Source organism: Ochotona princeps, chromosome 18 (assembly GCF_030435755.1).
Source record: "Ochotona princeps isolate mOchPri1 chromosome 18, mOchPri1.hap1, whole genome shotgun sequence".
Taxonomy (NCBI): domain Eukaryota; kingdom Metazoa; phylum Chordata; class Mammalia; order Lagomorpha; family Ochotonidae; genus Ochotona; species Ochotona princeps.
The window spans coordinates 28,514,332-28,539,277 of NC_080849.1; the positions used below are offsets into that span (position 1 = coordinate 28,514,332).

At 53.9% G+C, this 24,946-nt stretch overlaps 1 protein-coding gene across 2 annotated transcripts in view; it reads left to right on the plus strand.

Moving 5' to 3' along the window:
• The first annotated feature begins 6,489 nt into the window (after positions 1-6,489).
• Positions 6,490-24,946, plus strand: part of CELF4 (CUGBP Elav-like family member 4) — a 189,034-nt gene continuing 170,577 nt past the window's right edge. For both annotated transcript variants that reach the window (XM_058676924.1, XM_058676925.1), the window contains exon 1: positions 6,490-6,567. The gene's annotated coding sequence lies outside the window, so the exon portion shown is untranslated. The remainder of the gene's footprint in view (positions 6,568-24,946) is intronic.

The following is a 24,946-nucleotide window of genomic DNA, read 5'->3' on the forward strand; positions in this document are numbered from 1 at the left end:
ACTCCAGACATGTTCCTGGACAGTGTCTGGGGACACTCAGCAAAAGTACCCCAACCACTGTCCTGCTCCGTGAGCCCTGAGAGGCCCATGGCTGTTTCTCCTGAGCCAGTGAGGTCTTTGGCTCCAAATCAGCTACTCTGTGCCAACAAGAACAGAGAAAGAGTGAGATGTGGGAGTTTTGGTCTAGATCAGGACCCCAGCACCTGCCAGCCTCTGTCTTGTAGATACAAGGGGCAGGAGAGGCTGAGAAAAGGATGAGTCCCCACCACCCCCTCCCCAACCCCAAGCCATCTCATGGACCAAATTCATCCTCAAATGCATGCACGCTTATGAATGGGCCAGTTCTTTTCTCTGGGGTTGGATTTAGAGAACAGCCTCAATGGCATGAAGTTGCATGGCCTTGGCCCACTGGCTTGAGAAGCCATTCACCTTCCCTTCTCTGACTCCTGTAACACCCTCTCCTGCCACCTGCTGTGAGGAAGATGAACCACTGCAACCATGGGCAGGCGCGTTCTGCTGACTGGCCCAAAGCTCAGCCCTCTAGCAGGCATCGCCCCAGCCTTTCAGCTCCCTCTAGCACTAGGAGCTGCATTCTCAGCCACCTGGCCCTGGTAACTGCTCTCCCACTACGTACAAATACACACATGCAAGGAAGAAAGTCACAGCAACATGACTATTGGATGAGAGGCATGTCGGCAAGGCTCTAAGAGATGTCAGTCTGGGGGAGCCCAGGAAAACTCTCTGCAGGAAGGGCAGGCAGGCGCCAAGGGAGCAAGGCAAGAGGACAGGCGACAGAGGAAAGGGTGGTGTTCTTGGACCATATGGCGGTGGAGAAGTGAGAGAAGGCCAGTTGTGAGCTGCAGATGGAAACTACCATCTTCTCATACAGAATGGGAAACTCCAGCACCTGCTGGACCACCAACAGAGAGTTCACCGGGGTAGAGAGAGGGAGGCCCAGGCAGAAAGGCCTGGTGGGAAGGGAACAGTAAGAAAAAGTTCTGGTAAGATGACAGCCAGTGTCCAGGCATACAACCATGGACCACCTGCTGATTCCCAGGCTCTGCCAAGTCCCATGAGCCCATCCTTATGTTGCTCACCATTGAAATAGGGAAATGGGGTTCAACCTTGGACATGCCCCCAACGTGAGGCCACACAGGAATCCACAGAAAGCAGTGGTGCAGGGAAGAATTCAAGAGGTAAGGTCTGAAAGGAGGTGCAGGGCCCAAGGGAGGACATTCCAGAGCGAGACCTGCTTTGTAGCTTGTCTCTCTTGAGGCAGAAGCACACGTGCTCAGAAGGCCCCCTCACACCCCTGGGGAACACCAGTGACCCTGCTTGAACAGCAGCTGTTCAGTTCTCCATTTCTACCTCTCCACCCAACCCCGCAACAGCCACACCTGCTTTCTAAATCCTCCAGGTGCATCTCAGGTGCACGATGGCCAAGAAGGGTTACTTGGGTGAATTTCAGGCAGTGTGGCAGGCAGTGGCTAGAGAGAGATTCAGGGGCAGAGGGCCCTTCCTGGACCCCCTAAAATGAGAGAGCTCTCTTCTCAGCCCCTAGGTCTGGCTTGGGGGAGGAAGCAGCCCCATCTCTTCCCTGCCCTCCAGTTTTCTCCTCTGCCACCCCTCACCTTCCCCCCCCTCCGCCCCCGCCAAGGCTAGCTGAACACAGGGCCTGAAGGATGTGATGTTTTATTAAAGTCCAGATCTTCCTATTCTCAGCCCACCTTCCTTTGGCTAATTCTGTAATTCAATTAGTAGGAAGCCAAGGCCCGGCTGGGGCAGGAGGGGGGAGTGTGTGGCGTAGGGAGCTTTCCCTCGTGATGATTACACCCCAGGCTTCGGAGCTGCACTGAGTTGGGCAGGAAATTGCACTTCCTTCACTTCATGGTGACAAGGGCCTTTTATCCCTGCACACGGGGGCTTTGTAAATTACTGCCATCCCCATGCAATTAATTCTGCTGTGCTGTGTTTTTCCCCCTTCATGGCCCTGGCCCCACCCACCTTCTCAGGAGGCAGCGGTGGTCCACAGGCTACCCCTGGTGGAGAGTGAAGCTGCCGCCCCAACCTGCTTTCCAACCTGTCTGCCTCTCCCTGACTGAGTTCTAACCTTCCTGGCTGCAACCTCCTCCTCTCTTCCTGCCTCCTTTACTCTGCATCCCACTTCCAGTGCTCTTCAAGCAAGCTCCCTACAGCACCCCAATCATGGGTGTCCTTCCTGCATCTGTCCTCTTGTCCCCCAACATCCAGACAACTCATCCCAAGCTCCAGTTAGCTCTGCAGACATGAAAGAGCTGTCCCCGCCCTCGCAGAGCTGACCGACTGCTCAGGGACCCAGACATGGTAAACAGCAGGGACAATTGACGAAGAATGGTAAGCAGGAGAAGGTTAGGCAGCCAAGCGGGGCCAGAGTGTTCCGTGCACAGTAGAATCAGGAACAGCAGAGGGAGGTAGGGCAGTGCGGACCAGAGGAGGGGAGACATGAGCCTTCACCCTGCACCATGCAGAGTAGGAATCCAGCGCTCGGCTGCTGCTGGCAGCACCGTCTATCCTTTCTCTGCACCCCACTGTGCCCACCCTAGAGTTCTCCAAAGTGCACACTTGCAGGTCAGGCTGTAGCAGGGTTGAGAGACAGGGTGTTGATACTCAGCTGGTGAGCTGGGGACAGCCATCAGACATAGAGAGAGGTCTTAACTCAGCCCTGGGCGTGGCACCCATGGAGCTGTCTGTCACCTTCGCTGTGACCATTGGCACTCCACAGCTGGGAGGACCTTAGGAGGATGGAAGGGTGTGTGGATAGGGAGATCATAGCTAGGTCAAGAGTTCCATGCATCAAACACCAACCTCCAGACCTCAGGCTCTACCATTTCCCTGTGCCTTCTGCCTAAACTGCCTGCCGGGGTGACAGCCTGCACCTGCAGCTGGACAGGAAACTCTGAGGCTGGGTCCTGCAGCCTCGCTGGGGTCACACATGCCAGGCAGCGGATGCCCAAGGACGTAAGCTGCGGATCTCTTAGCAGGTCAGGCTCCCCACTTCATTCACCTCCTTTTCATTCCAGCCTCCTCTTTTTTTTTTTTCAGCAAAGATGGCTTTTTCTTTAAAGTTAATTATGCAAGTGATACATGAATTCATTCTGGGTCTAAATGTGTCAAAACCAACAGGGAAAAAAAGTGAAAGTCATGGGAGACAGCCCCACACCCTCCCGGCTTCCCTGCTTTCGCCTCCGTGTGACTTGTAGCCTCCGTCCACGGCATGCAGGTGTAGATGCCCATGGCCAGGGGAGGAGTCAGGTGTCGCCATTGTACACACCAAGTCTTGTCCTGTTCTATTTTCCAGGGCAGTGCACTGAGAATCATATCATCTTTTAACTGCTCTAGAGTCGTCACAGCTTTAAAATAAAAACATTCCTGCCCTAAGGGGCTGTTAAATGGTTTTCAATATTTTACTATTTAGGTACTTTCCAATTATATTTATTTATTTTTTTTTTTTTACTGCTACAAATCCTGCAACAGTGGACCCTGGGTCTGTCCTCTATGAGCATACAGCAGGTACACTACACGTGCAAAATCAGGACTCTGGAGGAAACTGCTGGGAGAGTCCTGTGCCACGGCCCCCACTCTGCCCCTCCCACCTTCTCAGACTCCCAGTCCAGAGTCTGGCTCCAGTACTCTTGTCACAGTGACATGGCTGCTTCCCTCCACCCGCCAGAGAGTCTCATTCTATCCCCATGTCCTCAGCCAGGGCTTTCTATGGACCCCAGCAATAAAGTCCCTAGGACCCCTCCATGCACCATAGCAGAGTGAGTTTTGCAGATGCCAAGGCTGCCAGGCCATGACATTGCCCACCTCCCTGCTTCCAGGCTGCCCCAGCTAACAGTTTCACAAGAGTCCACCAAGGGATCTTGGACAGCTTTTGCACCAAGGATTCCTTGAGAGACATCCCTCTGGCCCCGCCAGGGCCAGCACCCTGGGCCCACAGATGTCTTGCCATCTGCAGGCATCCCTTAACGGCAAACTCACCTCCTTCAGTCCCCTTCCCACGCAGGCTGCTCTGCTTCCCACGCTGCCACTCCAAGGCCAAGGAGCAGACCAGCACAGCCCACAGACAACACACTTAGGAGCTGCTGAGTCCAGCTTTACCTTTCCAGGAGAGCTTTAAATGAGCCTACCAGTCCATCCTGCTGGAAGGCAGGGGTGGGCACTGCTGCACCCGACTCAATCTGCTGAAGAGGAAGTGTGGGGAGGGGCCCTCCTCTCACGATGGCAGGGGGGCACAGGAGCCTTGTACCCCCTCACCTCCTGCATCACGACAAGGAATGGCTGCACACCCCACTGTAGGCCAGGAGCGGGTTCAGAAGACGAGCTTCATCTTCACTGACCAGCAGGCAGAACTGCTGCCCCCTGGTATCCACAAGGATATCAGGGCTCAGAGCAAGGGACAGTGATGGGCTTGCCCAGTGGCCTGTCCAGGGGACAGTGCAGGGAACACAATGACATGGGATGGGGTGGGCTCACAGCCTCTCAGGGACCCTAAATGACCCTGGTTCACAAGTCAGCCATGAGCTCTCTCTCTCATAGTTCCTGAAATCAGGACAAAAGCAACAGATTTTTTTCCCTCTAATTTTTTCCCTTGTTATCTTGGGCATGGAAGCAGGATGGTCATTTCCTCCCCCACCGCCAAGCCTGCCCCGACCTTGTCCCAAGCTGGCTTGCCTGCGTGCAGCTGAGGTCGTGGCAGCCTCCCGCAGCAGGCAAAGGACAAGGCCAACAAGGGGACGGGAGGAGTGACGCCCCCGGGACAGCCAGGCGGCAGCACGAGGGACGACGTCATAGGGCCGCTGACCGCTATTCATTTCAGTCCCTGGTGTCTCCATCAATAACCGTCTGCCAGTGACCAGGAGCGGGGGGTGGGGGCAGGGTGATGTGGGGTCTGGCCAAGGGGAGGATGAGATGAAAGGAGAGCGAGGCTCCTTGGCTGCCCAGGTGGTGAGGAAGGCAGACCTGCACTGGGAAGTGAACACCCCACTCTCTTCTTTCTCCAGTTCTGCTCCCCTGCCTTCCAACATCCTCTCTGGAGCTGGAAGGGAAGGGGGGTAGGCAGGGGCACACTCTCTGCAGGAAGATGGGGTACTGGGCACAAGCTGGCTGGAGAGGCAGCCATAGCAGGGTATACAGAAGTAGCCAGTGCCTGGTGCTCTGGGCTAACACAGACACCAGTAGCTTGTAAGTGACATGACAAAAGCCCCCTCCGGGCTGGACACAGAGCAGGTCCTTGGGAAACAGAGAACAGTGTGTGGGCCTGCTGTGTGGCCTGCAGCCAGGAGGCTGCTGCTGCCTCAGCTGCAGCAGCCAAGCAAGGCTGCCTGGAGTAGGCAGAACTACCACATTCTCCAAAGATGCACAGAGCCAGGAGAGGTGAAAATGGAGAGGGTCTGAGAGCAGGGGACAGGGGGAGCAGGTGCGTGCAGGTTGTTCAGGGTACAGACAGGAGCAGGGTGCCAGCCTGAGGCCCTGAGTGGCCTTACAACGCCTCAGGCCACTCTTGTGCCTGCTTCCATTAACATGGATTTTCAGACTTGATCCCTAGGCCAGTGACGTCTGCAGGGAGAGAAAAGGAAGTCTGACTCAGGACAGTTGAAAAGGCTGTGCATCTCTCCCCCGAAGAGCCAGCCTCAGAGTTAACCCACTGCCCTGGAGTTGACCCACTGCCCTGGCTGCACCAGCTCACTGGTGAGCAGGTCCTGCAGGCCATGATCAGAATCATCCAGTGGGAGAATTAGACGGGGGCTGGGCCACCGTGGTGGTCGCCCTGGCTCAAGCCGCTCCATACATAGACACAAAGACAGAGGCTAGGCAGGGGTTAGGGCATCATGTGGAAAATCAAGGCAGACCTGCACCTCCAAGGGCTGGGCAGCCCCAGAAGCCCTCTCTGAACCAGTGGGCCACCACAAGGACCTTGGCTGCGCTGACAACAGGGGTTGGAGCAGGGGACAGTGGACTGCCCCATCCATTTTTTCCAGGACAGCCAGGCCTGGGTCTTCCTCACAGACGGACATGGGCAACTGGAGGTGCTGGAGGTGAGCGAGCCCAGACGCCCCCTCCTGGGACGTGCAGGGGCTGGGCTGGAACTGACGGAAGCACTCCCCAAGGGAGGCGTGGAGGGAGGGCAGAGTCTCCGAGGCACCTGGCCACGAGGACAGGGCCGCCAGACCCACCGGTAGGGAGAGCGGAGAGATGCAGAGTGGTGAGTCGGAACGGAGGGAGCAAGCTAGAAAAGCAAGGGAGGGCCGCGAGGCAGACGCCCGGGGACGCAGAGAGGCAAGGAAGCTCCCAGTGGAGTGTGCTGGGCGACAGAGGTGGGAGACGCACCGGAGCGGGTGGGGCCCGGGAGCCCGGGGTGACGACGACGGCCCCGGGCACAGCAGTGGCGGTGGCGGGTGCGGGACGCTCCACTGACCCTTGTCGACTTTGCTTCCCTCCCCAGGCTGCGCTTTCCTCACCTACTGCGAGCGTGAGTCGGCACTGAAGGCCCAGAGCGCGCTGCACGAGCAGAAGACCCTGCCCGGGGTAAGTGGCGGCGGGCGCGGCGCGAGCGGCCCACGCGCCGACAGGGGGCGACGGCGGGAGGCCGCGCGTGCGCGCCCGGCCCTGCCCCGCCGGCCACCGCCGTCCAGGGTCACGGCCGCCCGGGGCCAGCGGCCGGCGGCCGGCGTGGGGAGTGGGAGGCCCAGCCGGAGGCGCGTCCAGGCGGCCGCGGGCTGGGGCTGAGCTGGGGGGCTGAGGAGGCCTCCCCTCCGAGGCGGCGGCGGCGCCGAGTGAGATCACCGCGGTTTATTTAAGGAGCCAGCCCTCGTCTTTGATAAACTATCGCGCCTCGGCGCTGGTTTATAGCTTCTGTGAGGGGGAGAAGAGAATTATTTATGGCCCCCCTAACTGGGTGTGATATCAGCCATGGCTATTATCGAGGCTAGTTCATCACCATAAAATAAGAAGTGTTCCTCGGGTCAAGGGTCCGCGCGGTCTCTCCTGCGGGTTCAGAGAGATGGGGGGCGGTGGCGGCGGCGGTGAGGGGCGGGGGTGGGGAGGGAGTGCGGTGTGGCGAGATATACGGCTGCTGGGTATCTAAAGATAAATGGAAAGATGCGTGTTTGCGGGCATAATTTAAAGAATTTATAAATAGACGGTGCTTTCGCTCCCACGGTGGGCCCTGCGGGGTAGCACGTGTGTTTTATGGGTATGCACACCCATGCTTGCACAGGCATGTTTACATTCTTAGCAAGCAGCCCGTATGTAAACACACGTTTCCATTTCTGCCCCACGGCGGGAAAGGTTAACTAGGTGACTGTCGGAGGCCACCAGAGGAGTTGCAGTCCAGGACGGGGGTGGGGTGGGGAGTGGCAGGGGGTGGGCAGCCGCCCCTCTGCCTGGGAGAGCTTTCCTGAGTCGTTTAGGGCTGGGGAGTGTTGAATGGAACCAGCCCTCCTCTCGCGAAGACAGCCTTTGTATTGCGTTTTGGTGTTTGTGATTGCAAAGCACGAGGCTGAGTCATCTTAATAACATATCCGCGAATGCAAATGTATGGAAATGGAGCGGCGAGCGGCATGCAGAGCCGACTTCGCGTGGAGCCCAGCTCCGGCGGGGTGGCGGGTCCCCGGTTGGTTATTCAGAAGCGCGACTCCGTGCACATATATTATAGTAATTACTTTCTGGGTGCCCTCTGTAAGATGGCAGAAATATGCCCTGTATCGCCCCATGTTATGTGTGAAGCATAAAGCCATATTGTAGGATAATCAAAGGCTTCTGAGAAAGGTTTGTGCTGATTAATAAACTGTTTATGGTACTTTGTTTTGGGGGAGATTGTGATAGATCTTTTAGAGCCACCCAAATGGAATAGAAAATACCACATTTTCTAGGAGGCCCTTCATCAGCTCGAGAGAGATTGCTGGGGAGTTTCGTGATGGCTGAAAGCTGGAATCAGACGGGGAAATGGAACTAGAGGGAGGGCTGGTGTTGGGGGCAGGGGAAGCTTAGGGCTTTGAACGGGGAGAGACTGGCAACTGGGAAAATTTGAGTAGCAAGTGCGGATTGTTGGGGCTCTATCATTAAGTTGTGGTTGTTTATTTTACATATAATAGCATAGCTAAATGATGGAGTGTATTAGTTCTTTAATAATTTATAGAAATACTTTGATGTTGCAGTAATTACATTAAAGGTCACATATCAAAGGTAATTTGGTTGAGCAGCTGTGATGGTTTCTCAGAAGCAATCAATATCACTGTCCGTGGTGCTGATTTCACCAAGGGGCCTGCCAGATTGAAGAAGGCTTATTACCAGGCAGAAAAGCCCAGGGGAAATCAGAGGCACATTGGAGGGACGCGCCGGCCCCCCCTTCCACCGATAATTAACACTGTTCCCCATAATCTGTGCTAATCCGTCATACTGAGAGATCCAGTGGCATTTTTCCGAAATCACATAGACAAGTTGGGCAAGTTTGCAGTAAAGGGTAAAAAAAAAAAAAAAAAAAAAAAAAAGAAAGAAAGAAACACTGATGTATTTCGGGAGGGGCGAGGGAGGATGAGGGCAAGGCCAACTGCAGGGCTTGGGTGCAGCTCAAGCCCTTGGTTCTTTGATGCTTGCACCAGGAGATCTAGACTCCAGACGGCCCGTCACCCAGCTCTTTGGGCAGGTACTATCTGTGGCAGGAGGGACAGAGTGAAAAGACGGGACTGGGGCTCAGAGCTCCGAGGATGCAGCATGCTGCACACACATGTGCATGAGCGAGAAAACGACCAAATAAAAAGTATGCTGCGTCCAGAAACCAGAGCTGATGGTACTCTTGCTGGCTGATTCTCCCCTCTGAGATCAGAGCAAGTGTGCCACTAGCAAATGCTGGGACAGAACCAAACAAAAATGTTCTCTTCCCGCCAAGTCAAAGGTGTTGCTACAAGCCAAGCCTATTCATGATTTCTTGTGTGGTTGGAAGACCGGGGGGCAGGGCCGGGACCTCTTGTCTGGAGTGACCACACCAGGTGCCCCCAGCAAACACATTCTGTATCTGATTAAGAAGAAGCAAATTGAAAAAAAAAAAAAAAGAACCTAGAAACTGGTAACTTCAGCAGTTTAGGCACTTTTCCAGCTTCAAAATCCATTAAAGTCAATCCATTAAAATCAGCCCTCCGCTTTCTCACTGAGTAGAGAAACAGGGAAAGACAGTGCAGAGAGCTTGTTCTGTTTCCCAGCTAGTCACAGAGAGAGCATCCTGTTGCCAGCAGGGTAAATAGTGCTGCGGTTAACACACACACACACACAAACACACACACCACAACCATCACCACAGGCAACAAAGCAGACACAGAACTGAAGGTACCCTGACAGGTGTCTTCATTTCGGGTGTGGAGAGGGAGAGCTGGCATTTCTCTAGGACAGTGGATGTTCAGGAACCAGACCACAGTGACCATTCTCATCCATCAGAGCTCAGTGTCACTGGTAGTCAGCCTAACCAGAATCTCTCTGGTGACTTAGAGCCATCCCGGTACCAGAATCACAGCGGCATTGTCACTTTTTAATTTGCTGTGATTTCAAAATCTTGAGGCCTCCTTGGGGCCTTGGAACTGACCCCTGCTGGCCTCAAGAAGGGTGATTCCTCTTGAGCTGTTCTCTCTTTGTCTCGCCCTTCCTCCCTCCCACCCTCCCTTTCACTCTTTCCTGGTCCCTGCTCTTCTCCAGCCCAGTCCTTTTCATGCTTAACATTTGTTCCTCTTCACAGGACTCCCTTAATGGCAGTATCTCTACTCACCCCCGAGCAGTGTCCTGAGTGAGTGCCAGGCACAGGTGACCTGGGTCCCCTAAAACACATTTCTTTCCCCTCTTGGAGTCTCCCATCCAGTTGGCAACCAGAAACTTATTTTGCTTGCATGCACACACTCACATGCACACTACTCAACAATACAAGACAGCACATGTTATTATAAAATGAGTGGTGTGGACAATTGCTCTGTAGTCATAATGAATATTTATGAAGCACTTACCACATGACAGACATGATGGTCAGCACTCTACCTCAGTTTTGTCTCAGCTGCCACCTTCTGAGGAATGAAGCGCCATTCTCCCCCTACAAGAGGTAGACATTTGTCCAGGTCACACAATGAACCAGCAACACTGGGTCTGCAGCCAAGGCCCAGAATACCAACTGTGCCAGTGTTGCCAACCATGGAATGGGAGTGACTGTGGGGGCAGGGTGGCTGGAAAGTTTCACTGAGAATGTGGGAAAAAAGGGGACAGAAAGTTGGGAATAGGATGACTGTGTCAGGTGAGAGCATGATTTGAGAGGCAACCCCAAAATGAGGCCAGCACAACAGAGCTGGGGCTGTGAGCTGGCAGGCCATTCTTCCATGGAGCAGCAGACACCCTTCCAAGAGCAACCAAGAAGCCTCAGGAAAGAAGTGTGATTTTTAAAATAGGCCCTGGACTGCCCTTTCTACCTCTGGGAATTTGCAGGGAATCGTCTTCCAAGGAGAGTCTGTTCCTCAAGTTGGGGCTGTAGGGGATCTGGGGAGAAGCTAGGACTGGCACCTACTGAGTGATGGAGGCAGGGGCTAGTTAGCAGGAGACCTGAAGGCAGTGGGGGTGGAGGGGCAGGCCTGGGAGAGGGGGAGCCCAGGACTGCTTGATAAACATTAAAGTTCCAATTCACTAGTTAAAGATTGGCTTTTGTGTCCTCACTCAAGCAACCTTGGAATACAAAGCAAAGGAACACACTCTCTGCCCAGCCAGCTCACCCTGCATCTCTGCAATCAGTACAGGAGACGTGCACGGATCCTACCATTGCCACTCCAAGCTCAGGTCCCCACGGCTCAGGAAGTTCAGTGGTTCCATATTTGAATTCGCCAGGAAAGACAAAACAATGGGTGGTTTAAGAAGAAGGAGCCCAGTTGAGTTTTTCACATCACCACCTCCCCTTCCTCTCATCTCTTTTCCTTATTCCCAGATTCTCTTCCCTTCCTCCTCTCTGTGTCTCTGTTGTCTCCTTTCTTCTCTTTTCTGGATGTTTCCTTGCATGTTTTCCCTCTCGTTTCCTGCCCCTTCTTCCAGTATCCTTCCCTCTCCTTTCTCCCTCCTCCACCTTGACACCCACTGGAGGCTGTAATGCAACCTCCAGCAGCCTTGCGAGGGTCTTCTCTGACAGACCCCACCTCCCACACTGACTCCGTACCCTGGGAGGAGCCATCGCCTTTCACATACAACTATAAAGATGACTGATAAGTGGAACAAACGCAGGCAAGAACAAGATGAATAAATTATAAAGGGCAAATGATGACAAGACAGGGGTCCCCGGGGACAGCGATACGATAACAGAAACGAAAGATGAATGTATGATGGATGTAGTTAGCACAAATGGCAGCTGTTCATTCTTCGGGGTAGTTTTCACAACTTTTGGCAATGGAGGAGATCCAAGTCCTTTGGCTTAGAGATGTGGTGTGTCTCCACTTGTCGGCCCTGTAGGGTTGGGTTTGTGTGTCTGTGCCTTAAATCTGGGTCCCCTCAGCACATACGTCTGCTCTCCAAGCCTCTACCAGTTTCAGCTCCTGGGGTCCCGGCCCTTCAACCCCCCCCCCCATTTGCTCATTGACTCAAACAGCAGGAAGCGTACTGTCTTGCAGTTTGGGAAGCTGCAAGTCCCAAAGCAGGGTTTTGGCAGGTTGGAGGTAGAAGTGGTTCCAGGCAACCTCAGGCGAGCCTCAGTTTCGAAGGTCCCTGTGTGCCCGTCTGCTTTGCCATCCAAACTCTCTCCATGTAAAGCACACCAGGCACGCTGGACAGATGCCCACCTCATGACCTCATGTGCACATGAGCCTTTCCAATAAGGTCACATTCACAGGGGCTAGGGCTGAGGGCTGAGGGCTGGAGTCTTCTGCTGAGACCCCAGCTCACCCACCTTAGTGAGCCTACCCCCCTCCCCACCCCATGACCCCACCAGTCAGCAGGAGGAGGGTTTGAATCCCGGGAGCTCCTTTTCTAGCCCTTCCTTTCTGTCTTCCACCTCGACTTGGGCTTTTTCTTCCTCTCTGGGGAAGATGAATAACACATACTTCTTTTCCATATTCCTGAAAGGGAATTATTCATGTGACAGCTGAGGGCAGGGGTTCTCAACTTTGCACTATGGGAGAGATGTCTGGCACTGACCGGATAACAGAGGAACTGCTTGGGACGCGGAGCACACAGGACAGACTCTCAGCAAGGACTTAGCCAGTTCTAAATTCTTGTAGAGGAACCCAGTTTGAAGGCCGGGAGTGGGAGGAAGGCAGGGTGGCACAGAGGATCCTGTCTGGCTCCTGGGGTGTCCTTCTGGGGGTTTAGGAGCACAGTGCAGTGGTGGAGTACAGAGAAGACATGGAAGGGCCAAGGGCGGCACGTGGCAGCAGAGCCCAGGGCCGACGTTCAGGGGCATTGGAGGCTGGCCCCACACTCACACCTTGGTGCCAGAATTTGCCAGAGGTGGCCGCTCTCAGTGCCGCCCCGAACTTGGTGCTAACTTGGACTCAGTTGGAACCTGTGATGCAAGGAGTGTTGGCTGCTGACAGAGGTGTGTCCAGGAGGCACATCTCAGAGGCCCACACATGTTGGGGATTTCTTAGGCATCTCACTGCAGGAGAGCCCCCACTCCCAATAGGAAACAGGTCTGGCAGGCTTGTGCCCCATCCAGATTTCTCCAGCATTGCCTTCTTCACCATGTGATTCAGACCTGGACCCATTACACAGAAAGGAACACCAAGGCTCTAAGATGGAGGTCAAGTGCCTTAGGACCCCAAGACTGAAGGTCAGCTGGACGTAGGGACTGTCAGTGGCATCTTCAGACCTGGCCTGAAGTCTTGCAACCCAGCTCTCTGTCCCAGCCCCATGTCTGTCTCATCCAATGCTCTTCTCTCCCCTTCGCGTGTGGGAAGGGCTTTGGCTGCCAAGGCCCTGCCTACTAGATATCCTCCTTCCTTCTTCCCTGTCCCATCCACTCTGGTCCCAGGGGAAGTCCCAATTTCCAGGAGAGTGACTCTTGACTCCTTTGATCGTCATATCTTTTCTGCATCCCCACAGCACAGCCCAGACCTGGGCACCACCTGTGCTCAGAACACCTCCCTAAGGAGCTTATCTGAAGGAAGCAGAGTACCTGACTTGGCGGAACTAAACAGCAGGGCACATGAGATAAGGAGCTGAGGGACTGAGGGCACTGCGTCCAACCCGCCAGGAATGTACTTGCTGTGGGACCCTCTCCAAACAACTTCAGGACCGGCAAGGAGATGGGCATCCAGATAGACACCGAAGGCGCTTCCGGCTCTGACAGTCCTCATATTTCTAAGAATAATATACGCGGTGTTACTCACATTGCTTGAGACAACTAGGAGGTAAAGGGAGAATGGGAGAGCAAGGATGATAGTGTCTCCTGCATTCTGGCGCCCCGTCGCCACGGGTGACAAGCGCAATAAAACATGGGGCACATACATCTCTGGCTGCCACGTGCCAGCCAGACTGCCTGGCCCCGGAGCCAGGGCTAGAAGCTCATGGCACTCCCATTCCTGTCCGCTACCCAGGCCTCTGGATAGGGAGAACCGACAGCTGTCTCATAACAGCGCTTGCGCAGGTGCGGCTGGGCTCACAGCTGCAGCGCCTGAAGCACCTGCCCCGTGTGGACTTTGGCAGCAGGAGGTGGGGTGTCTGGCATCAGACAGAAATGAGTGAGACACGACCTGCTTGCCGAAGAAGTTGATCATCTGCTTGGGGAAGCAAGTGTGAAGCAATTCACAATCCAGAGAATATCTTCAGGGGCTGAAAAGTGGTAGTGATGGGAATGGGAGCAGCTGAGGTCACCTTGGGCTCACTGGAGGGGGCTCCTGCTCCCTTCCCCACCCACACCCTTGGAGAGCATTCTTCCTGGGGAGGTCAGCGCGACCCTTCAGGCTTCTGTCCCCCACCCCTGCCCCTTCCCCACGACATTCAGCTGGGCGGCCAGACACCTGCATGGCTCCTGCCCAAACGCATCACTTTCCTCAAAGTTCCTTTTTTCATCATGTTGTTCCCCAAGTCCTACCTCCCTTCCTCTGCACGGAGGGAGTGTGCCACCCTGATGGTTCCCAGCACAGACCTGTGGTCTGACCCTGCTTCATGAATTTGAGATTCTACATCTTGGGGTCTCCCAACTCAGTGCTTGCTTGTACCTAAACTTGTGCCCAAAACTGGTTCAGGGTGAAGGGCAGCAGGATGGAGGCAGCCCCTCTCTTTGCTAAGTGTCCTCCCTGCCTGTGGCACTCCCAGAACCTGCTTTGGCTTCTCTCAGACCATCTCACCTGTAGGGCCTTCTAGAAAGTGTTCAGCTTAGCTCATCCTGCAGGGATCTTGGCAGAAGACAGCTGTGTAAAAACAGAGCTGTGTGGTTGGTGCTGTGGCCTGGGCAGTAGCAACCAGCACAGGTGTGAGTTTGTGTGTGTGGAGAGTGGGGGTACGTCTGACTGGGTTAGTTGCCGAAGGCTTTGTTTAGAGAACAAGGCAAGGAAACAGAATGTCAGTGTGAGCTCATGCTCCAGGGCTTACTGACTTTTTTTTTTAAGATTTATTTATTTTATTGGAAAGGCAGCTTTACGGAGAAGAAAGAGGTAAAGATCTTCTGTTCTCTGGGTGACTCCCCAAGTGGCAGCTGCCATGGCTGAAGCTGAGTCAGTCCAAAGCCAGGAGCTTCTTCTGGGTCTTCCATGTAGGTGCAGGGTCTCACGGCTTTGGGCCATCCTCTACTGCTTTCCCAGGCCACAAGCAGGGAGCTAGATGGGAAGTGGAGCATCCAGGACACAAACCAGCATCCATATGGGATCCTGGTGCTTGCAAGGTGAGAATACACTGAGCCATCGCACCGGGCCTGGGCTGGCTGTTTTTTAAGATGGGCCAGGGTCTGTGCTGGAACACATGTGTATGGGCCAGCAGGGGCCAGGTGTCAGTGTTGTTGACCTGCAGGATCCCTGAACAGTGAACTGCCACCTGTCATCACATATCAGCTACCTTGCAGAGTGGTGGCAAAAAGCAGTACTACTCTTTGTTCTCAACTTTGCCTAAAATAGTTGCTGTAAAGAGAAAATGGTTGGGACTCAGTCAATGAGATCTCTCTGAGTTCCCAATTTCACTGTGGTGTAAACTATATTGCAAGGTTCTAGGAAAGATGTGTGATATGTCCTCATGTGAACACCAGAGGGCGCCATACAGTGGCTTCCTGTCCTAGAAATGGGTGGGCACTAGACAGTGCGGTTAATGTTGAGCCTGGGACGCCCAACTGTGTGCCCAGCACAAACAAGGCACTGTGATGTTAGCCACACTACTCCGCCGTTGCAGAGAGCACCAAGCAAGTGGGTGACATGAGACAAACTACTTGGCTTTTGGGAGGGGTTTGATTTTCTCCATTGCTATAGTGAGAATCACATGCAATCTCCTTGTTAACTGTGGATAGCCACAAATAATCCAAGCATTGTTACTAATGACAAAACTGTGATGTGAGTGTAGATGACCCTTGGGGCCCTCTGCCACAATAAAACCTAGTGAATCCTAATTCGTCCGTGAAATAACTAGAGAACAATACAATCATACTATGGTTCAGGTGTGCCATTTGGACTGCGTATTCTATTCTGCTTCAGGGAAGGTAGTTGACTGTGGGCGAAAATGACCTCACTCGGTGTCTTTAGCGTGCATGCATGGGGAGCAATTTGTTAAGTGCATGTGTAAGGGACAAGCCATCGGATAAGAGGTGAGAGAGAAAGGCTTTGGGGATGAGGAAAGGCTAAACTTTCCCTCCAGAGTACTCGATGACAGCAAAGAGAACATGGTCAGGGCACAGAGAAGGCTTTTTGGACACTTCAGCCCCCCCCCCCCCCATCAACTGCAGAGAGATGGGCCACTCCAAAAGCCCGCACACACCGGGCATGGCTTCAGCATGGGGCAAGTCGTCACATCTCTGCCTCTCCTAGCCACACCCTAGACTCCTCCCAGGGCTTCAGGACTGCCAGCTCCAAGCTCCTGCCTTCCTCCACGAAGCTCTCCCAGGCTGCTCCAAACCTGGTCTGAGCTTCCACAGGTCAGCAGTGCCAGAGCCCCAAACCCTAACAGGAGTCCAGATGTTGGGCCAGTGAGTATGCCAGCGGTCCAGGAGCCTTGTTAGAAATGCAGAGTTGGGGGCCTCAATCCAGTCTGCCTGAGCGAGTCACATTCCCACAGTCTGTACCTCACACCCCACGGCTCTAGCAAATCTGTGTGTACAAGAAAGTTTGAGGACCACTGGCCCTACTTGAGGCTTGTAAAGTGACACTAGGCAAGAATTTGAGCACCACTAGGGAAAAAGCTTTGAATGGGAGATCTAGGAAACAGGTCAATGAATGGCAGGTGCAACAGAGAAGAGATGTGCTGGTGAAGGACCTGCTCTCAGCTTGGTGATGCCTAGTCCCACTGGGGGACTTCTGGAACTAGTGTCAATCGTGTTCCCCAGAGCCATCTACCCAGGAGCCTGTGGAGGACACCCATCCCCTCAGGCTGGGCTGAGGAAGTGCCCATTAGTCCTTGATTCCCCAGCTCTTCTGCGTACAGGATGGGTGGGGGAAATGTGCTGTGTGCCCACAGAAATTTCTGGAGCCCAAGGCACAGGTGCTGGCAGATGGAGCGTGGGTCACTCTCACGGAGCAGGGGAGGGCAAGAGTTATAGGCAGGACATACTGCCCAGCTCTGCTGCAGACTGATGCATTCAGTACGTTTCTAAGGAGGAGGACAGACCAAGGAGGGCCATCTCGTTAGCTGTGCTGACAGCCACCGATCCACCAGGCCCCTCACACATGTCATTTATCTATGACAGCATCAAGCAGGTGCTGTCGGCCAGGCCTCGTCATACTGTTGCATGGAGGAGACAAGGTAGTGCTCAAGGAGAGGGCTGGCCAGGCCTGTGGGAGGGAGAACAGAGCTGTCCCAGGGCGCACGCACTGCAGTCAGGGAACCCCCACCCCCCTTCCACCGCTGGTGTCCACGGACCTCACCTGTCTTTGGGTTGGAAGAGTCTTGCTGTGTGTGGCCAGCAGAATCCATTCCAGTCCCAGCTCTGCCTGGAAGCATGCTCTGTGTCCTTGGAAGCCACGTGCCTGCTGAGCTTCAGGCACGGTGACCTCCCCCACCCCCGTCCGAAATATATTTAGCTATCATGTCTTCAACAGGTGGAGCTGTAGTCTTGTACCTGGTTGATTCTGGAGCTTACTGCTGCTACTGCTGCTGTAGCCACACGACATCAGAGACAGGATCTCTTCCTTCATGATTATGAAGTGGTTGTCCCAGCTCCACACATCACATCTGCATTCAAGCGAGGTGGGACCCCTGTATTAGGAAAGCAAAAGATTTCCCAGCGGTCCTCTTCCTAGTTGTCTATGTATACCTGTTGAAGTTGCATTGGCCAGCATGATGCCACAGGGCTACTAGAGATGCAAAAGTGTCTGGCAAAAGGGGGTATCACAGCTCCCCTCTGGCTTCTGTTAGTGAAGCTGGTGTAACATAGAGTCTGTCCCTGCAGCCCAGTAGAAATGGGCAAAGGATTACAGACGAACAAGTAACTGCCCACCTCACAGCCAAATCGGCTCTGCCTTCCACTCAGTGGCCTGATGTATATGAGAGGCTGCGGCATGAGGGTGGGTTCAGAGCATGTTCCACAGCACTGCCAACCCAGCCCTGCTGTTCCACCTCCTGATGTGCTTGCAAAGTCACAAGACTCAGGGAAAGGGGACACAGATCTCACCCTCTTGGGTCCCACACTTCCATTTTCTGTACCTCTTGAACTTGTGTCCATGCACACCTCTGGGTGTCGCATCTCCGAGGAAGCATCAGAAGTCCTCATACTGAGACAACTGTTGCCACATGCCACGCACCTGTGAGTGCTTCCCTACCCCCATGGTTTGGCTAACAGATGCAGTAGTGGCTACTGGCTCTCTGAGAATGGCCTGGTGACCAGTTTTCAGGGAAACTTAACCTCTTTTGATCTAATGGGAGGGAAGCATGGAACAGGACCTCAGAAATGGATACTGTCACTTCTCTAGTGCACCTGCTGTCCATTGACCTATTTCTTGGTTTTCCCATTCAAAGATTTTCCACTAGTGGTGCTCAAGCTTCCTGGTTAGCTCAGCTACAGAGAGCCACGAGAGGAAGGTGGCGGGCCAAACACCATCTGCGCCAACCGTGTTTGCCTCCACTAGTGGCAGGAAGGAGACCCAGCCAGTCTCATGGCCTCAATGGCCTGAGCTGTACTGGTGGGGAATGAGCTGCTGGTCACAGGAGACATCATGCCAAGCCTGAGTCTTGTGGGGAACTGTGCTATGCGGCAATGCTGTACAACTTACTCTCCTATCCTGGAGGTCCCCACAGCATGGGTCCCGGTCAGTTCCAGCCAAGGCCGGCAGTCCTGCTTCCCCCAGCTCCATCCTGCAGGGACCCCCAAGACCACTATAACCCCTCCCCTTCTCAGGGTACTCAACCTGCCCACGCACTGGACAGGAACAAGCCCCCAAACCCAGCCTACCTGGCTTCCCATCCCAACCATAACACACTGAACTGTGTGGCCTTGGGCTAACCATGTCCCTTCTCTGGACTCAAATTTGCTCATCTCAGCCCAGAGTGTCTGGGGTGGCTTCACACAAGGACTATTGACATAGTACATGAGGTAATGCGTACAAAGCACAGGTCACCCTATGTGCAAAGCACTGGGGATGTGCATTGTGAGGGTCGCTGTGCTGCTGCTGGGCTGCTGTGGTGGTGATTCTGTCACCCCTTGCCTCCCCACCGGGCCCTTTGTCATGTGTCCCTGCCCCCTGGCTTCCTAGATTCAAGGACCTGCTGTGCCTAGCAGGAATCTCCAGTGGCACAGTCGGGCACAGGACTGCTTATCCCACTGGATGGAAGTCAGCTGAAGGGGTCAGGGAAGCATGACAGTAGCAGACATCTATGGACCTTGTTGTTTAAGGTGTGGCTGAGCTGGAAAGTGGGGTTCAACATCACTTCTTTACACCCCCATGAGAGGTAGTCATTAAGTTTGTCCTGATGGTTTTAATACCTACACCTCCCTCTGCATCCTCCCCCGACAATCCCACCCCTCCTAAAAGGGCAGCTCCCCAGAAACTGTGAAGGGAATCCAGAAAACTGAAAACCCTCACGAGGGAGAGAGCAGGAGCAGGATAGGGTCCATGGTTCCGGTGAGCCAGGTGACCCTGCAGGCAGTGAGACAGGATCTGAGATGAATATGCATTCTGCCTCTCGTGGCAACCCTGACAGCTGGCATCCGACAGCTGGAGCAGCTCCGAACCCGAGAGAAGGTTTCTAATTCAATTCGTAAGTGTTTCCTGGGCACCCACCAGGAGCATGGCCCTGCACTAGGTGCTGCTTGGCAAGTGGAAGCGAGGCAAGGGTGAGGACCTACTGCCCCCTCTGGGGCTTCCCTCCTGCAGAGGAGAAAGGGTGTACACGCCAAGCAATTAGAGCACAATGGATGGAGGCCGTGGACAGCAGCGTGGCGGCCTGAGCCATCTGGGAGTACTGGGCACGTGATGCAGGCTGCTCAGTCTCTTTCTAGAGCTGCCCCACCCTGGACAAGAGTGCTGGGCACTGCCCTCGGAAGGGGCAGAATTTAGATGCATGGGCAGGTGCTGCCAATGGCCAGGAGAGAGAGGAGGGAGTCCTTGAGGGGACAGTGCCGGCTGCGCTAAGGATGCTAGTGAAGGGCTTGGCCCCACAAGCTACAGGTTCATGGGGACTGCATGCAGAAAGCTTGAAATATCCCTCACAGCTCTACGCTTTGGGTATTAGCAAGCTACCGAGGCTTCCCGAGTAGGAGAGTGACCCTGCGAGGTGCACCCAGGGTTGGATACAGGAGAATTATGGCTGTCCTGGTGAGAGCTTAGAGATGGGGACAGGGTTTGAGGAATGGGAGCTGGGCACATCGGAGAGCCTTCTTCAGCCTTCATGACCAGGAGCAGCCTCCACAGGCAGAGATGGCACAACAGGGGCAGGGGCTGCGAGAGGATCCTGACTTGGCACCAAGCAGGTGGGACCCAGCGGCAGGCAAGGGGGATGTGGCATCTCTGGGACTTCAAGGACTCAAAGGTCCATGCTCTGCAAACCACCCTCATTCAAAGGAGCTGGGAGGTTGCCTGTTTACACCTGTGTCGATGGTGCAGGTGTGATCCAGGCAGTTCTGACTTCTGAACAGGCCACCCAACACAGCTTCCAAGTGCATGTCTTGCCAAGCCTGCCTTCCGGAACAGATACAAATCTTGGGTCGTCAGCACAGTGATGGGATGACATAGACAGCTCTTAAGACTCTTGCGAACAGTCTTAGGTTGAGGATATGTAGGCAATGATTCTGACTTCATTATTTGTTTGTTGACCCACAGTACTTTGCTAAGACTAACTCCTCCCAAAGTCTAAACCACCCTCGATTCTGACTTGGTGGGTTTGAAACTTACAAAGGCTGTACCCAGTCATTTAAATATTCAGTATCTGATAGATGCAAGGCACAGTGGTGGTGGTGTGGTCCTAGCCACTCTGGAGAGATTTCCCTGAGGGGTATAACCCCCATCCTCCAGCTTAGCCCCCCGCTCTAGGGAGTCTTCAAAGTGTCTCCTGCACGGTGAGGAGGCAGAATGAGCAGGATGCCGCTGACACCCTCTCAACTTTCAGATTCCATGGATCCTGCTGCCTGCACCTGCCTGGGTTCCCACACAATGCATATACTCCTGCAAGATCACTAGACGAGGGACCTGGACCATCCGCAGCCCCACAGTCCAGAGATAACCTTGCTCTCAGGTCACTGAGCCCTGCCTGGCTCCTGCCCCCAGGATGTGCCATCTTTCTCTATTCTTATTAAAGGGTTTATCTGGGGGAACTTAATATTTTCTTTTAGGATAAACTGAGCTAATGCGACGTGCTTGTTTTAATTTGCGAGGTTAACTGATCTAATTATCTGTGGCGTTTAGTTAAATCCTGGTGCCTGGGCCGGCTGCAGGTGTGGGCTTTGAATCCTGCCAACAGGAAATCTCTTAAAACTGGCTGATCTAACACAGCGGGTCTGCTGGTGTGAGGGATTTTCTAATAATGCATGAATTTATTAACAGCCAAAGATAAATAGAGGATGTATTTACATTAAACAAATTCACCAGGAACCGTCTGCTGCTTCCCTGCCCCACCTCCCCCTGCTCCCCAGTCAAATGCACCCCTCAACTCCACAGTGCCGTCTGTGCCATCCTGATTGAATAGAGATCAACCCTGTAGGCCTACAGAGAGACAAGCAAGGGATAAGCTGGTCTGGCAGAGTTAAAGATCTTGAACCCCAGTTAGCCCTAGAGGAGCCTGTAGTGATGCCAAGCTCCCTGAGTTCTAATGCAGAACTGCTTAGATAGCAGGTACTTCTCCCTGGAGAAGGAGTGTGATCATCTCTTTGGCTTCGACTGACAACACAGTCCCTGGGATGTTGGAGTTTCAGCTCTCCACTTCCAGGGCAGTATACCAAGGGGCAGTGATGAGGGCAGAAGAAGGAACCTCTTCCATTCATAGTCAATTGAATAGCTGGTGATAACCAACTCAGAGGGGGACTTCCTTGTCGGGCATGAGGTGAGGTCGACTGAGGTGGCAGAAGGAGAGCCTTGGGAGGCAGGTAGAGAGAGGGTAGTTGAGGGTGACTCACATCACACACAGATGTCCTGCAAGGCCTTCCCAGCTCCCACCACCTGCCCCAACCTCCAGCTGGGACTCCATCAAGCCTCACAGACACTGGATCTGGAAATACTGCTAGTGCTGTTTCAGGGAGCAGAAATTCTAACTCCAGAAAGGTCCCATTACTTGAAATATCATTTGGCAGCGTCATTTGGAACACAGCTCCAGGAACAGGCCAAGCAGCCAACAAGGTTGTGTCCGAAATGCGTTTCCAATCACCTGAGGAAAATGCCCTCAGGTGCCCTTCTGGCTGTGGCCTGTTTGCAGCCAGCAGGGAGCTCTCCCTCTTCCATGCGAGTGGTCCTGGATGACACTGCACTTGCAAAAGCCTGCATGGAATGTGTACCCATGTGCACAGCATACATGTGCACACACAGAGGCAGTTGCCTGTGTGTGCTCATTCGCACCCGCTGCATACACCAGGCGTGCGGTGTCTGTAGGCACACCCATAATCCCACACTCACACAGGCCCGCAGCTCTGGCAAGTGTGCACACGCACTCTTCCTCGGGCTCCTTTGGAATTAAAAGAGAAGCCTAAGTCTAGAGGGACAGCTGAAGATAAACTCTTGGTTTCTGATTTCCAGAGCAGTTTGGACAAGGTCCTCTGAAATGCATTAAAATGCTAATCACAGCATCTGTCTGAATCCTGGCAGCTGTGTGACTGGGGGGAATGGAAACAGAATGGATTCCGGAGCCTGGAGCTCCTCCCAGCTCTCAGGCTTTCTTCTCCCCTTTGTCTCTCCACTCACCGCCCTTGCCTGAGTGATGTCCCCAGAACTCTACCCCACAGAAGCCCCTCTGCCACCTCATCCCCAGCCGGTCTGCAGTGACCTTTGACCCAATCCTCACACTGGTTGCCCTGGGCCCATAGCTCACCATCCTGCTTCTGACTGTACCCAAAGTTGCTCCCAGAGGAATTGCCCCAGGCTGTGCCCAGGATGGACAGAGCTAATTGCTTTTGCATCGCAGAAATGGTCGCCCACTCTCTGGACCCTTCTGACTCCAGACCTCGGCCCCCAAGTGAGGGTTGAGACTGTGCCCATAGGGAGCACAAAGGCAAGAACGTTCTGGAAAATGCAAAGGGGGAGGTGCTCCAGTGGTGAATTTCAGAAGCTGTACCAGAGAGAAGGGAAAACTTCAAACAAGGGACTCTCCCACACATTGGAAGAAGACACTGTGTGTGGGCAAGGGGATGGTTGGGGGGAGTCCCTGAGTCTGCCCTCTCGCAGGTACGGGCAACTTCTGAGCCCCAGATCCTGCCCTGACGGCCCATCCCTGATTCCTCTCCACTACCCCCAAAGATGGCACCCAGACGTCTGTGCAGCCACACTCTGCTACCTTGGTTTTTTTGCCTGGATTTCTCCTGCACCCCACAGGACTTCCTTAGTCCACATTCTAAACTCAGCTATTTCCTTCTGCAGGAAACCCTCCCCAATATGGACAAGGCTAGACAAGATGTCCCCTCTTGTATTCTCAGAATGCCTTGTGCATGCCTTGGTTTACCCAAGTTGAACAGGACCTCTGTGCTGGACTGTATGTTCTTAGAGGGCAGGAGCTGGGTGCTGCCTGTGTTGGCACAGGACTGGCTTGTTTAACTCTCAAGAGCTGTGAGACCTCTGGAATGGGTGGGTGGCTTTCCACCTGAGTCGCCAGGACCAGATCCATTGGGTGCGGGTCGTGGGATAACACTTGCAGGTGGCAGGTCCACTCTGCTGAGACCTAACCTGGGCTCTGCTGTGGTTGGCATCAGTGCAGGCCAGACACCGGACTCTGTGTGCCCACAGCCCCCTCCCCCGCCAGGAAAACCAAAGCTCCAAGCGCACCACGGCTCCATTTTTCCTCCTAAGCATCCAACTGTCATTTCACTAAACGCCATCTGGAGACTCCTGGCTTCAGCCCCTCGCCTCTCCCAAACTCTTATTAATGTGGTGGGTGTTTATTCCCTCTTCCTCTTGTTTCACTTCCTCCAGAACATCTCAGCTCTGTGGCCTGCAGACATTCATCTTATCTTTGGGGAGCTCAGCCCTGCTGGGCGGGTGGCCCTTCTCAGGCTTGGCTGTGAGCGGCTGACAGTGATAAAGAACAAGACGGAAGGAGCCAGAGGGAGCTGCGCCAGCCCCTCCTGGAGCCTGGTCCCAGTCAGTCCTGGAGGTGGGAGTGGCAGGCCGATTAAACCTGATCTACAGAGGCTTTGGATGTGCCCTCTAATCTTCCCAGAAGCTCAGAACTGGGGCTAGCAAACAAGCCCAGGCTCCTAACCCCAACCCTGACACCTGTGTCTCTGCTGCAAGTACATTCTTCTTCCCTCCACACCTGCACCTGTGCTGGGTCTACCATCTGAATACATCCTGTCTCCAATGCTTGCTTACCCAGAAAAGATAAACTCACAGCCTCCTCCTCTTCCTTTCCTGCCAACCCACCTACACGAGCTCTCATGCATGGCACTCACTGGTGGACCATGCACCCTAGGCCATGTTGTACTCTGTTCATGTCATGTTGTTTTGCCTCCCTGGATAGATTCAGGACTCCATGATGGTGCCCACAGCACCCAGGTCAATCCCCGCTGAATCATCTGTAGCAGCCCCACTGAGACAGGCCCCAGGTCCTGGAGGTTCTCTTCCAGACACTCACACTTGGGGAGTTCCCCAACTAGTGCACACCACATAAAGGACCACCATTCCTTCCAGTGCTCGGCCTTGGCCCAGGCAAGCACTCAGGGGCCATCTTGCTTCCCCTAGTAGAGCATTAAGCTAATGCATGTGTGTCTCATTAGTGGCATTTGCTTGTGCCGGGGCCAGGTGATTTGATGGGTGGTTGATTGGATATTCTGCTTATTTATGGCAGGAAAAGCATTCTTTATTGAGGACTGGGCAGCACATTTCTTTTCCTATGGCACTAAGATCCTCTGGCAATCATGCAATTATAAATTAAAACTAAATAAATAATATACAATAAGCAATAAATACTGCAGGCCTGTGTGTACAGTCGTCTCCTTGGGAAGACTATAGCATCCCTCAAGGTTGAGCCTGGACACTCCTCCCAGCCCCAACCTGAGAGGTGGCAGCCATGCCAAGTTCAAGATGGGATTCCGTCTCAGTTGTCTCTGGGGCCTTAGTCATAGCGACCACGGCTGTGCTGGTAGAAACCTTCTCATTGTCAGGTGTTATGGCAGGTATTGTTAGGTCCAATT